Source organism: Papio anubis, chromosome 13, assembly GCF_008728515.1.
Source record: "Papio anubis isolate 15944 chromosome 13, Panubis1.0, whole genome shotgun sequence".
In the NCBI taxonomy this organism is placed as follows: domain Eukaryota; kingdom Metazoa; phylum Chordata; class Mammalia; order Primates; family Cercopithecidae; genus Papio; species Papio anubis.
This window is the reverse complement of record NC_044988.1, coordinates 14,106,489-14,119,644: the sequence shown is the minus strand read 5'-3', so window position 1 is coordinate 14,119,644 and position 13,156 is coordinate 14,106,489. Positions and strand designations below refer to the sequence as shown.

At 42.4% G+C, this 13,156-nt stretch overlaps 1 protein-coding gene and 1 non-coding gene across 4 annotated transcripts in view; one reads left to right on the top strand and one right to left on the bottom strand.

Moving 5' to 3' along the window:
* FRMD3 (FERM domain containing 3) overlaps positions 1 to 13,156 on the bottom strand; it is a 282,336-nt gene that overhangs the window by 187,355 nt on the left and 81,825 nt on the right. The gene's annotated exons all lie outside the window — the stretch shown is intronic.
* LOC116270174 lies at positions 233 to 335 on the top strand. The gene has a single exon (XR_004178100.1). It is a non-coding gene; the product is annotated as a small nucleolar RNA U13 (small nucleolar RNA).

The window sequence follows — 13,156 nt, the reverse complement described above, 5'->3', positions numbered from 1 at the left end:
AGACTGGCAGGCTATCAATTCTTGCCCCCTCTTCTGGGCTCTTAGAACTTTCCAGCAGCCACGCTGATGGGGGAGCAAATAACTGTGGCCTTCCCCCAGCAGTTCTCTTCTAGCTAACTCAATCTTTGATGCGATAGACGCTCCATATGTACACACTATTGATATCCTCCTGTGTGATATACGAGCTGTCAAAAATCTGGAACCAAATCTATACTCAGAATGAGTTGGCCCGATCCCTTTGTAGTTCACGAGCATGGTGATTGGGTGCTCAAGCCCATGTGTGAGGTGTGCCTCCCTCAAACCTTGTTACAACGTCGGCACAGCATCATCTGACGTAAAAAAGAAAAAAATTAGTTGGCCTCATTTCAAATCCTCCTGGTTTATGTTAAGTAATTAAATTACTCATCCCCGTATGAACTGATGCTTGAGATTTTTTTCCTCAGACAGAGTCTCGTTCTGTCGCTCAGGCTGGAGTGCAATGGTGCAGTCTCGGCTCACTGCAGCCTCCGCCTCTCAAGTTCACGCCATTCTCCTGCCTCAGCCTCCCGAGTAGCTGGGACCACAGGCGCCCGTCACCGCAAAAGGCTAATTTTTTTTGTACTTTTAGTAGAGACAGGGTTTCACCGTGTTAGCCAAGATGATCTCAATCTCCTGACCTCGTGATCCGCCTGCCTTGGCCTCCCAAAGTGCTGGGATTACAGGCGAGAGCCACCACACCCAGCCAACTTCTTAGATCTTTTAACCAGAGTTTAAGAATACTTGTGAAAGAATTATCCAAATTTTTATTGCCTTTTTTTCTTTCTTTCTTTCTTTTTTTTTTTTTTTTTTTTTTTAGACAGTCTCGCCCTGTCGCCCAGGCTGGAGTGCAATGGTGCAGTCTCGGCTCCCTGCAGCCTCCGCCTCTCAGGTTCCAGCGATTCTCGTGCCTCAGCCTCTTGAGTAGCTGGGATTACTGGCATGCATCACCACACCTGGTAAATGTTTGTATTGTTTAGTAGACACGGGGTTCCCCCATGTTGATCAGGCTGGTCTCAAACTCCTGGCCTCAAGTGATCTGCCTGCCTCACACTCCCAAAGTGCTGGGATTACAGGCGTGAGCCACTGCACCTGGCCTAAAATCTTATCACCTTAAATCTCAGATCTTAATTTGAGTTCTCAAAATTAAGTCCCTCAAAAGGGCTGAAACACTCATTCAAAAAACTAACTTCACACAGTGCAAGATATACATTTGTTATATTAGTTTATAAGGTTCTCAAGCGCAAGACTATGTCTACTCTTTATTATACCTCCTCAAAAGCATACTGACAAACATGCTCAGAATCATTAAAAAAAATCTAATTTGGAAATTTATGAATAAGTTCTAACTCTGCCCTGTCCAATAGGGTAGCCACTATCACATACGATGGAATAGTTTGGATACGGGATATGTTAATCTACTTTTTCAACTGTAAATGTTGTAAAATCTAGATACAGATCAAATATTTCTAATGAAAATTTAGCATCCTACTGAAGATATAAAGTATGCACAGGATTTCAAAGACTTAGTCCAGATAAAAAGAATATAAAATCTCATTCATAATTTTTTAACATTAAAATGAAAATTTTTTAGATTGGGTTAATTCAAATTAATTTCCACCTGCTTCCTGTTTGTTTTAATTTCTTTCTTTTTTTTTTTTTTTTTTTTTTTTTTTTGAGGAAGGGTCTCGCTCTGTCACCCAGGCTGGAGTGCAGTGGCGCGATCTCAGCTCACTGCAAGCTCCGCCTCCTGGGTTCACGCCATTCTCCTGCCTCAGCCTCCCGAATAGCTGGGACTGAGGCGCCCGCCACCGCGCCCAGCTAATTTTTTGTATTTTTATAGAGACGGGTTTCACCTTGTTAGCCAGGATCGTCTCCATCTCCTGACCTCGTGATCTGCCTGCCTCGGCCTCCCAAAGTGCTGGGATTACAGGCATGAGCCACCGTGCCTGGCTCTTTTAATGTCTTAATGTAGTTACAAGAAAATGTTAAATTACATATGTGGCTCATGTTATAATTTTATTCGACAGCACTGCTCTAGCTTGCTAAATATGGTGGGGTAACTAACAACAATAGCATATTATTCATTTCTTGTCACTACATATTAGTACATCTTTTGTAGCTATTGTAGGATTACAATGTTAATTATTTTCCCACACTCCTTTCATTCTATGTCTAAATATTAAACAAATATAGAAACCGAATGGCTGATGGCTATCCTAAGACACAAAGGTGATTTATTCTACCACTGCCAGTGGGCAGCAGTAAATGCCAGTCATTCCAATCACTCCCATACAACCTGGCTCTTGGCTGGGCACAGATACATGAAAGGCAGCAACAGCATTGCTAAGGGGAATCAAGAGTTACACCCACATGAGCCATCTTAACCAAATATATTCACAAAGGGGGCCATTGAGTGTGATGTATGAAGACAAAATACCAGTCTCACTGAGAGCCATGAAAAGGCCTTTTGCAAACAATGTATTCTGGAGTACAGGTAGCATCTGAATTTTATTATGGACCCAATCACATCTCTATTATTTCATCTTTATTTCTGGTTATTGAGAAGTTCCCAGGTTCTTTTTTCTTACCCATCAGAAAGGTTGTAGACATTATCAGGTATGTCCCCTTCTTCTCCTGGGGTCCCATTATACAAGACGGCATACCAGAACATCACACAACCCACCAGCCACCACTTCAGTAGCTTGCAGGGCTTTTATGCCTGTTTATTCATCTTTGCAAACATTTTTAGGGTCCACCCTCTGTCAGACTCTGTTTTAGGTACTGGTGTAATATGACAGAGAACAAGGAAAATACAGATCATTGATGCCTATATTATTTCTGCATCTTTTTATCATACCACCACACTCCAGCTTAGGCATCACAGTAAGATCCTGTCTCAAAAAAAAAAATTAATAAAAACAATGCAAGCTAAGAGATATAAGAAGCCTAAAGAATGAAACACCGAGTTTGTTAAAAGAAGTCTGCCTGTATCTGACAAGTTAGTAACACTTACTTTTTAATTATGTGATATTTGAAGTATGCAAGAAGATATAAAGAAAAATGCAATAAATCATCATGTACCCATCCCTCTTGAATTCCATATACTATTTCTTCCCACCTTGACCCCACTGAATTAATGTGTATTAGGTCTGTGCACTTCTTTATGCTTTTACTACATAGCCACATATCCCTAAGCAATATGTGACGTGACATGTTTTTAAATTGTATATTGATATGGTTTGGCTGTGTCCCCTCCAAAATCTCAATTTGAATTGTATCTCCCAGAATTCCCACATGTTGTGGAAGATACCAAGGGGGATGTAATTGAATCATGCGGGCTGGTCTTTCCCGTGCTATTCTCATGATAGTGAATTAAGTCTCACAAGCTTTGATGGGCTTATCACGGGTTGCCACTTTTGCTTCTTCCTCATTTTTTCTCTTGCCACCGCCATGTAAGAAGTGCCTTTTGCCTCCCGCAATGATTCTGAGGCCTCCCCAGCCATGTGGAACTATAAGCCCAATTAAACCTCTTTTTCTTCCCGGTCTTGGATATGTCTTTATCAGCAGCATGAAAACAGACTAATATATATATACATAAGGATGTTTTAAATAGTTGTTTTTAAAAACTTACCATTATAATGTTGAGATAAGCAACTATCTCTGACTATATCAGAAACCTCAACATCAAGTTTGCCGATAAAAATATATTTTTCTTTTACTCACCACCCAACTGACATATAAAGGAGTATAAATTTAAATATTGCATATGATTATGTATGTGCATGTACACAGCAGACAGAGTTCACAGCAAGAATAATAAAAAAGAAGTTCAGTGTATTCCATAATCATTAAAATTATTGAAGGAGGAATTTGGAAATCACTTGCATACATGGGGGCATTTTTCTAAAATAAACTTTAAATTAGAATTTTTGAATGCTGCAACACATACAAAAAGGCTGACCATGGAAAGTAAGCCTCCTCCTGCCTTCACCCACAAGCCACCCAGTAACCTCCCCATAGGTAACCAACATAACTTCTTATGTATATATCCAGAAATATTCCACGCAGACAAGCAACCATGAATATATTAATATTTTGTCCTCTTTTTAATAGAAATGGTAGCACCTTGCTATTTTCATTCGATAGTATAGTTCATAGACCTTTTTATATTGATGCATATGAGCTGCCTTGTTCTTTTTAATGGCCGCATCCATTGTATTGGTGTGCCGTGCTTGATTTAGCCTATCCTGTTTATGGAGAGGTTGTTTCAAATCGTTTGAAACAAACAGTGCTACTGTGAAGACTCCCTGTATACATTTCACAATGTTCAAGAATATCCACAACACAAAACCCTAGAAATGGAACTGTTGAGTCAGACAGAGAGACGTAGATAGAAATAACATATTTTAGTAGCTATTACAAAAGTGTAATAGAAGTTACACAATTTAACTCCCACCAGACATTTATAAGAGCATCTTCTTCCCCACCCCCTTTGCCAACGTAATGCGCCACGTGTTATGTTCATCAAACTACGTGGTAAATGGTATCTCAATGAGGTTTTAATTTATGAATTTGTTTTAAATGCTTAACAAATCCTGAATTTTAAAAGGAATAAGCATAACTTAAAACAATACAGGCCGGGCACAGTGGCTCACACATGTAATCCCAGCACTTTGGGAGGCCAAGGTGGGCACATCGACTGAGCTCAGGAGTTTGAGACCAGCCTGGGCAAAATGGCAAGACCCTGTCTCTACAAAAAACACAAAAATTAGCTGGGCATGGTGGCATATGCCTGTAGTCCCAGCTACGCGAGAGGCTGAGGTGGGAGGATTGCTTGGACCCAGAAGGTCGAGACTGCAGTGGGCTGTGATCATGCCACCACACTCCAGCCTGGGCATCACAGTAAGATCCTGTCTCAAAAAAAATTAATAAAAACAGTGCAAGCTAAGAGATACAATAAGCCTAAAGAATGAAACACTGAGTTTGTTAAAAGGAAGGTGCTATAAAACTCAAGGCATGACACTATCCCATAAAGAGGTTTATTAGTTTCATCCGGGCAATAAAGACAAACACCTACTTACAATATTGCCCAACCTCTTATATAAACTAATTCAGATTGTTGACACACTACATGCTTTATAAAAACTCAGGATGGGTTCTCGCATACAGAGAAAACCATCCAGTGCTAGTCTGAAGTTCAACTACTCAGAAATATCAATACTATACATGAGTGGCTGATTTAGGCTGTATAGCATTCCTGGACTTAACTGGTGAAAAAGATGAAGAAAAGGAAGGAAGATGAAGAGCAAATTAAGGGTAAAAGAAAGTGGTTCTTCTCAATGTCACACACACCCTCATTGACCCTGTGATGTCCCGTCCTTCAGATCAACAGTGGGGGTGGATCCTGTGGATACCAAGATCCATGAATGTTCACGTACCTGACATAGGATGGCGTAGTATTTTCATATAATTTGTGGACATCCTCGCACAGACTTTAAAACATCTCTAGATTCCTTATAGTGCTTAATACAATGTAAATGCTATGTAAATAGTTGTTATACGGTATTGTTTAGGAAATAATGACAAGAAAAAAAGTCTGTACTGTTCACCACAAAGGCAATTTTTTTCAGAGTATTTTTTATCCATGGTTGCTTGACTCCACAGATGCAGAACCCATGGATATAGGAGGGCTAACTGTATTCTTGAAATTTCCTAACACCTGATCTTGAGTGTTCTCACCACAAAAAATTGTAACTACATGAGGTGATGAGTATGTTATCTTTATTGTGAGAATCACTTCACCATGTATACATATATCAAAACATCACACTGTACACTTCAAACATATATAATTTTTATTCCTCAAGTATACCTCAATAAAGCTCAAAAAGTAAGTAAAATAAGTAATCATGAAAAAAATAAAATGAGCATATTACCTCTCAAAAAAAAAAAAAACAGTGGAGGTGGAGCCGGGTCACCTGGAGTCCGAACCAGGGCTTGGCTCAAGTGAATCCTGTCAAGTTGCTTGAGCCCCGTGGCCACTGGCTCCTTGTCTATTAAAATGAAAACATCAAAGTGGATTGTTAAGGTCCTTCCCAGATGAAAGACACCACTGGTACTACTGATTAATAGATGATAAGTGGCTTTTCCAAGAATGAAAATGGACTGGGGCTTCGCTCACCTTCATTCTAACATGCATTAGCTGGATACAAGGCTATAGCTTGGGGATGGTCAGTAACCACTGAAGCCAAAGAATAGAGATTTCTACAAGCATTAAGTAAAGTTACTGTAACCCCAGGATCTGGCCAAAGAGTCCATTGACAGGCATATCTGTCTGATCACATACCATGACTGAGAGGGATGAGACAAAAGAATCTGAAATCTGCTATCAATAAGGTCGATGAGGATTAAAATCAGTGGGACAAGAAATTCACTCAGCTCAAGACCCTTGCAATGGTACTGGGTATTGCATGTCTAATCACACCTACCATAAAGCCAAAGAGAAAACCTCCACTAAATGAGCTTGCTTCCACGTCATCAGCTACAAAGCCTGTGACAGGGGGACTGGTCCTAAGGATGCCCTGCAGAGGTGTACATCCACAGAAATGAAAAGCAAGGAGATTCAGAAAACAAGAAGACTACATCTACAAACTCAAAATCCAGCCAGATGGAAGTCATCAGAAAATACCCAAATCAAGATACGGGTATAATGGTCATTTTTATCAAATACAGAAATTCCATCAGCCAAAAACCACACACTAAATGAAAAAAGGGACTTGGTGCAGAAAAAAATTAAGCAAAACTGAATACCCAAAATAAGAAGGTAGTCAGTTGGCCAAGCACCATTTTCTACTTATGAATTAATTACTCATTTGCTTAATATATGTTTATTTTTCTAGACATTTTGCTATACTTGGCTACCTTTCTGCCACCTGTCATCAAGTTATTTTATTGTTCATTAACTGGACCCACCCAATAGAGTAAACAGAGAAAAATTAAAACTCCTGTAAGTTGATCTTACTCATAAGTAACAACAGTAAAAGGTTGTGTGACATCATGCAAGAGGCAGAAAGAGGAAAAACTGAAATTGAGTCTTGTGGAGAATCAACAGATTCCATTTGTCCATCACTTAAGAGCCTGTGTGGCTGTTAACTCCACCGACACTCCCTAGAGCTCTGGCCACTTGACCTGGCCCTAATGTCTCACCAAGGAGCTGGTTTGTTCACTTCCAACTTCCTACCGCTGGGCCTCCTGAATTCTGACTCCCCAACTGGAGCAGGTATCCACAAGCAGACACGTCTGGTACCATGACTCACATGCTCTCAGCCTCACCCCTAATTTCAGCCATGTCTGGGTGGACTATTGTGTGGAGGTTTCAGCTCACTTCAAGATGATAATATCTTACATGTACCTCGCAGCCTCGGTTCTCCCCAGGGGCGTCCCCAAGACCACATAGGCTACTGAGAGATGCCTAGGCCTGTTCACATGCACAGTTCACAAGTGCAAGAGAATGAACACTCTCAGGGCCCACACTCGACCAACAGGGGAGAGAAACTGATGGCAAACGCTGTCCTGGCCTCCTGGCCTCAGAGCTGACAATTCTGAAGGCTCCTCAGAAGTCAGCTGGGTTGAACTGCCACGGCCCACAGCAGTGACCTCAACCATGCATCTGTCTTTGTCGGCTCAGGCTGCCATAACAAAATATGACAGACTGGGTGGCTCAAACAGCAGAAATTTATTTTCTCACAGTTCTGGAGACTAGGAATCCAGGGTCAAAGAGCCGGCAGGATGGGGACCTGGCGAGAGCCCTCGGTTGTCTTGCAGGCAGCTGCCTTCTCACTCTGTCCTCACATAGCCTTGCCTCAGTGCATGTGCACTGGGGAAGAGAAAGAGGACAAGCTCTCTGGTGTCTCTTCTCATGCGGACATTAATTCCATCGGGCAGGGCCCCACCCTCAGGACCTCATTTAACCTTCCTTAGAGGCTCCACATTGAGGAGTTATGACTTCAACATATCGGTTTGCTGGGGACACGAACATTTAGTCCATAACAGCACCCTTACTCCTTCCCTGCCTCAGTTCTACTCTTTCCCTGCCTCAGTCTCCCCACTCCTTCACTCTGACTTCCTGGAATCACTTCCCAAATAAATCACCTGCACATAAGGCAGGCCCTGCTTTCAAGATGCCAGCTAAAACAGCACGTCTCCTGACATTACACTTGATGCCACCTGGCCAGATGTTCTCTGCCAATCTAATACTAATCCCTCTCCCCAAGCTCATCGTCTGCTCTCAACCCTCTCCCCATTTAACCCATCCATCAACTATACTTTAAGTTCACCATCAAGTTATTCAACACATACATTTACTGGGTTCCTATTACAAGCCTGGGTCCTAATGCCAATGCCCACAGGTCTCAGGCAGTTAATGTGTCGGGGGTACAGGACCAAGTGGAGCAAGGTCCTTTGTGTCCTGTGTCCAGTTCCATAATTTTCATTTAAAAATGGGAATGTTTTATTTTCATTGAAAAAGGGATCCATTTTCATTTTGTCTCATTTTAACTTAACTTTGTTTTATAATGATGTAAAACATGTACATGGTTTCAAAGTCAAATATACCAAAAAGGTACATTCAGAAAAGACTAATTTCCATCCTTTCCACCTGTTTTTCCCTTGCCCGTCATGGGTAACTTTATTAGGTTTTTGTTTGTTTGTTTGTTTATTCTCCCACTTAAAAATATATAAGCAAAGTATCCCAATTTTTAAATGTTAGTAACTAATTTAAATCTCTTTATTATACAATACAGATCACACCATCATCTTAGAGCTTCTAGTTTGACACATCTGTACACATTTCTGGGGAGGCAGCAGGAAACAAACACAGCCCCTGAGCTCTTGGAGTGTAGAGGTGGGGACAGCCAGGGTGAGGGGTACTTATCACACAGTGTGACAAGTGCACCAATAGGGTCAGGGGAAGAGCAATGGCCCCAGAGATGGCCATGTCCTTATCCCTGGAACTCATGAATGCCCAAGGGACAAGGAAGGTTGCAGCTGAGATTAAGGTTACTAACCCAATTACCATGGATCACATACATGGGCCCAAAGTAATCACAGGGTCCTTAGACGTGGAAGAAGGGAGCAGAGGAGTTCACAGTCAGAGAGATATTTGAAGATGCCGGCTTTGAAGATGGAGGAAGGGGCCACAAGCCAAGGAATGCAAGTCACCTCTAGAAGCTGGAAAAGACAAGAAAAGAGGTTCTCCCCTAGAGCTTCCAGAAGGAACACAGCCCTACTGACACTGCGATTTTTTAGCCCACTGAGACCCACTAAGTTTCAAGCCACTAAGTTTATGGCAATTTGCTACAGAATCAATGGAAAATTAACACATGGGATAAACCCAGGATGTGTCAGTCTTGAGGAAACACAGGGTATCAGGGAAGGCTTCCTAGGGAAGATGACATTTGGCTGAGTCCTAAAGGATGAACCAGGTTTGTGCGAGGTGGGAGCTCCAAGAGAAAGTAGCATATGAAAAGGCCTTGTGGTGTTCAGGGAATTTAAAGGAATGTAAAAGTGGGAAAAATCTCAATTCCTTCAGCCATTTCCTCTTTTTTTTTTTTTTTTTTTTTTTTTTGAGATGGAATCTCTGTCATCCAGGCTGGAGTGCAGTGGCGCGATCTCAGCTCATTGCAACCTCTGCCTCCAGAGTTCAAGCAATTCTCCTGCCTCAGCCTCCCAAGTAACTGGGATTACAGGCACCTGCCACCATGTCCAGCTAATTTTTGTATTTTTAGTAGAGACAGGTTTCGCCATGTTGGACAGGCTGGTCTCAAACTTCTGACCTCAAGTTATCCAACCACCTCAGCCTCCCAAAGTGCTGGAATTACAGGAGTAAGCCACCATGCCCAGCAGCAATTTCTCAAAGATTCTCTTAGGAATACTACTGGCCAATTCACTTCATTTTACAGAGCCTGAATAAGAGACCTGGATAAGTTAAAAAACCTCAAAAAGTTACACAGTCCTGGGTTTCTCTGTCTTCATTTGTGAAATAAGGAAGTTAGATTAGGTGAACCACAAGCCTATCCATGACTACTTAACAGATAAACTCAGGTATGCAAGAAATACAACAGTTCTCATTTTTGCCATATAAATCTGGCTCTGGTCCCCCCATACCACTGGGCTGGAAGGAAATTTGATCTCAGTTATTACTGATGCATATACACGCCCTGTACTTTGGCCAAGGTTATGCCAAGGTCCTGCGGTCTCTGAAGCATCTAAGCAACAAGGAGGCCCCTGAGGTCTTATCCTCTAGTCCTCAATGATTACAGCTAAGATGCCCATTTTCCCAGCTGACATCTCAGGTCCGGTTGTTCTGATGCCTCTAGGGTCCCGTGCTCTGTGGCAAGGCTGGGAGTCCATATTCCTAGATCCATCCTCAGTGGAATTACCATGGTGCCATCTCCTCCGTGGTACCACCACATCCCTAGCACACTGTTTCCATGGTAACCGCTTTCCAGGTTCCTGGAATCTCCCTCCCCTTACTCCCCTCTGCATCTCAAAGGCTCTTATTTCCATCCATCAGGAACACTTGGAGACATCTCTTTCTAGAGCTTCACCTTTCACAGAAGAAAGGAAGAGCTTCCATCTTCCAGCAATTCTGGCTGCCTTCCTAATCAGATCACAGAGGAAAATAGGGAATAGAAGAAGACCACATGTTTATTCATTAATATCTCAGTGAACTATCCTGGCACACCTATGTTTCAGAAACAGGGATGATAATTTTTTGTTTTCCCTCAATAGGAAACAACACTACTTCAGCATGTATGGCCATAAAATTGACTTCATTAAAAATATTATCCCCAAAATAATAATAATCTATCAGTATTATATAATCCAAACACATGGTCATGTCTCCTTGGTGGTTGGCAAGCCACAGAAATACCCTAATCTTGCTAGATTGCATGAGAAGGATGTAAAAATGGCACCATGATGTTCTGGGGATTCTCTGATAGCAAAGGGAAGGAAAGGAAATAAGAATACCAGAATGGAGGGACTCAGAGGCAGTCAGCAAGCATTTTGCTCTGAGGATTTTTCTATCTGCTCAAGATGTTGTTAACATTACACACTGAAATATTCAGGATTCCTTGTTGGTAAAACAATAAAGTAGTTTCTTCCTGTCTCTCAAAATAATAATTATAATTAAGATTGTATTCGTCTATTCTCATGCTACTAATAGCATGAGAATATACGAGATGGGGTAATTTTTAAAGGAAAGAGGTTTAATTGACTCTCAGTTCCACAGGACTGGGGAGGCCTCAGGAAACTTATAATCATGGCAGAAGGGGAAGCAAACACATCCTTCTTCACATAGCGGCAGAAAGAAGAATGAGTAAAAGGGTGGAAAGCCCCTCATAAAGCCATCAGATCTCATGAGAACTCACTCACTGTCATGAGAACAGTAGCATAGGGGTAACTGCTCCCATGATTCAATTACCTCCCACCAGTTCCCTCCCACGACACGTGGGGATTATGGGAACTACAATTCAAGATGAGATTTGGGTGGGGACACAGCCAAACCATATCAGTAATAATAATAACAACCATTTTGCTCTTGCCAAGAAGATCCATTCCAGCCTAGAAAGAAAGTGCTCTGCCCACCCCACATTCAGAATCAGCACAACATTATTGACAAAGCAGCTCATCTCTGATAGAATGCTTACCTGCTGCCCACCCCATAAAGAAACTGGGCCCTTGCCCATTGATGGCCAGCGTGTCATCTGAATTTTTACCCTCTGCCAGGCAGAAGAAGGAGAGAATATGTCATCTGACATGTAGACACCTCTGCCTGGTCCCCACATCTCATAAGAATTGATTCAGCCTCTTCCTCCTGTTCCTCCCAGCCCTGCTGCCATCCCTCTTATTTCAGGATTCCTGAGCTTTTCCCTGACACTCGGCATATCTGTCCAAGTACCCAATCTAACTGTACACACCCCCTGCATGAATGATCATTATTCACTGGCAACAAAGGCCATCAAACTTCCTGCCATCACCTTGCAAGGAGCAGCCACCACTCTTTCAACTTCATATTGAAGCATTCCCATTGTTAATGCTGACGGTAAGCCTTATGAATTATTTAACAGCTTCTTTATCTGGACTGGCAAAGAACGGTGTGTTCTGATCAGAGGCTGTAGTGTCCTGATCAAACAGGACTCATTCATCCATTGCCTTTCAAATTCTCTATGGGTACCAGCAGTCGCCTCCAGATATAAGCCCAAATCCATGGTCACAGTTGCCGGTTCAGGAACCAGCGGTCTGTCCCAAGGGGGCCAGCTAGGTTCTGGCTCATGCTGTGCCCCATTAGATGGTGGAGGATGTTAAGGGTCACCATCACCCCTCTTTGTTCTAACAGCAAATCCTCTCACTCTCCCAAAAGGCCCAGAATCACAGTGCTTAGCACTTCCTGAGGAGGGAAGATGCAAAAAGTTGAAGCAAGCTCCCCAAACATACCACAATCTGATCGAAACCCATGATCTGTCTCAGAGAGGCAATTTAATGACCTACAACTCTTTCTGGTAGACACCCCATTCCCGGGTTGTGGGTTTTCATTCACTGTGAGAGGGTCTCTCTCACTTGGACATTTTAAACTGGTCAAAGATAATTGAGGTTCCCGGCTGGGCACAGTGACTCGCACCTATAATCCTAGCACTTTGGGAGGCCAAAGTTGGTGGATCACTTGAGGTCAGGAATCCCAGACCAGCCTGGCCAACATAGCAAAGCCCCATCTCTACTAAAAAATAAAAAAATTAGCCAGGCGTGGTGGTGTGCGCCTATAATCCCAGCTACTCGGGAGGCTGAGGCAGGAGAATTGCTTGAACCCAGGAGATTGAGGTTGCAGTGAGCCAAGATTGCACCACTGTACTCCAGCCTGGGTAACAGAGAGAAACTCTGTCTTAAACAAAACAAAACAAAAAAAGCAGCAGCAGCAGCCTAATGAGGTTCCTTTGAGATGGAACTAGCAGCCCCTAGGGAATCTTTTAAGCTGAACTGGCCCTTCATTCTGTATTTTATACACATCATCCATTCAATCTCACCAACAACATGCGAAGTTCACAAGGCAACATAGAGATGAACCACATTTTACAGAGGA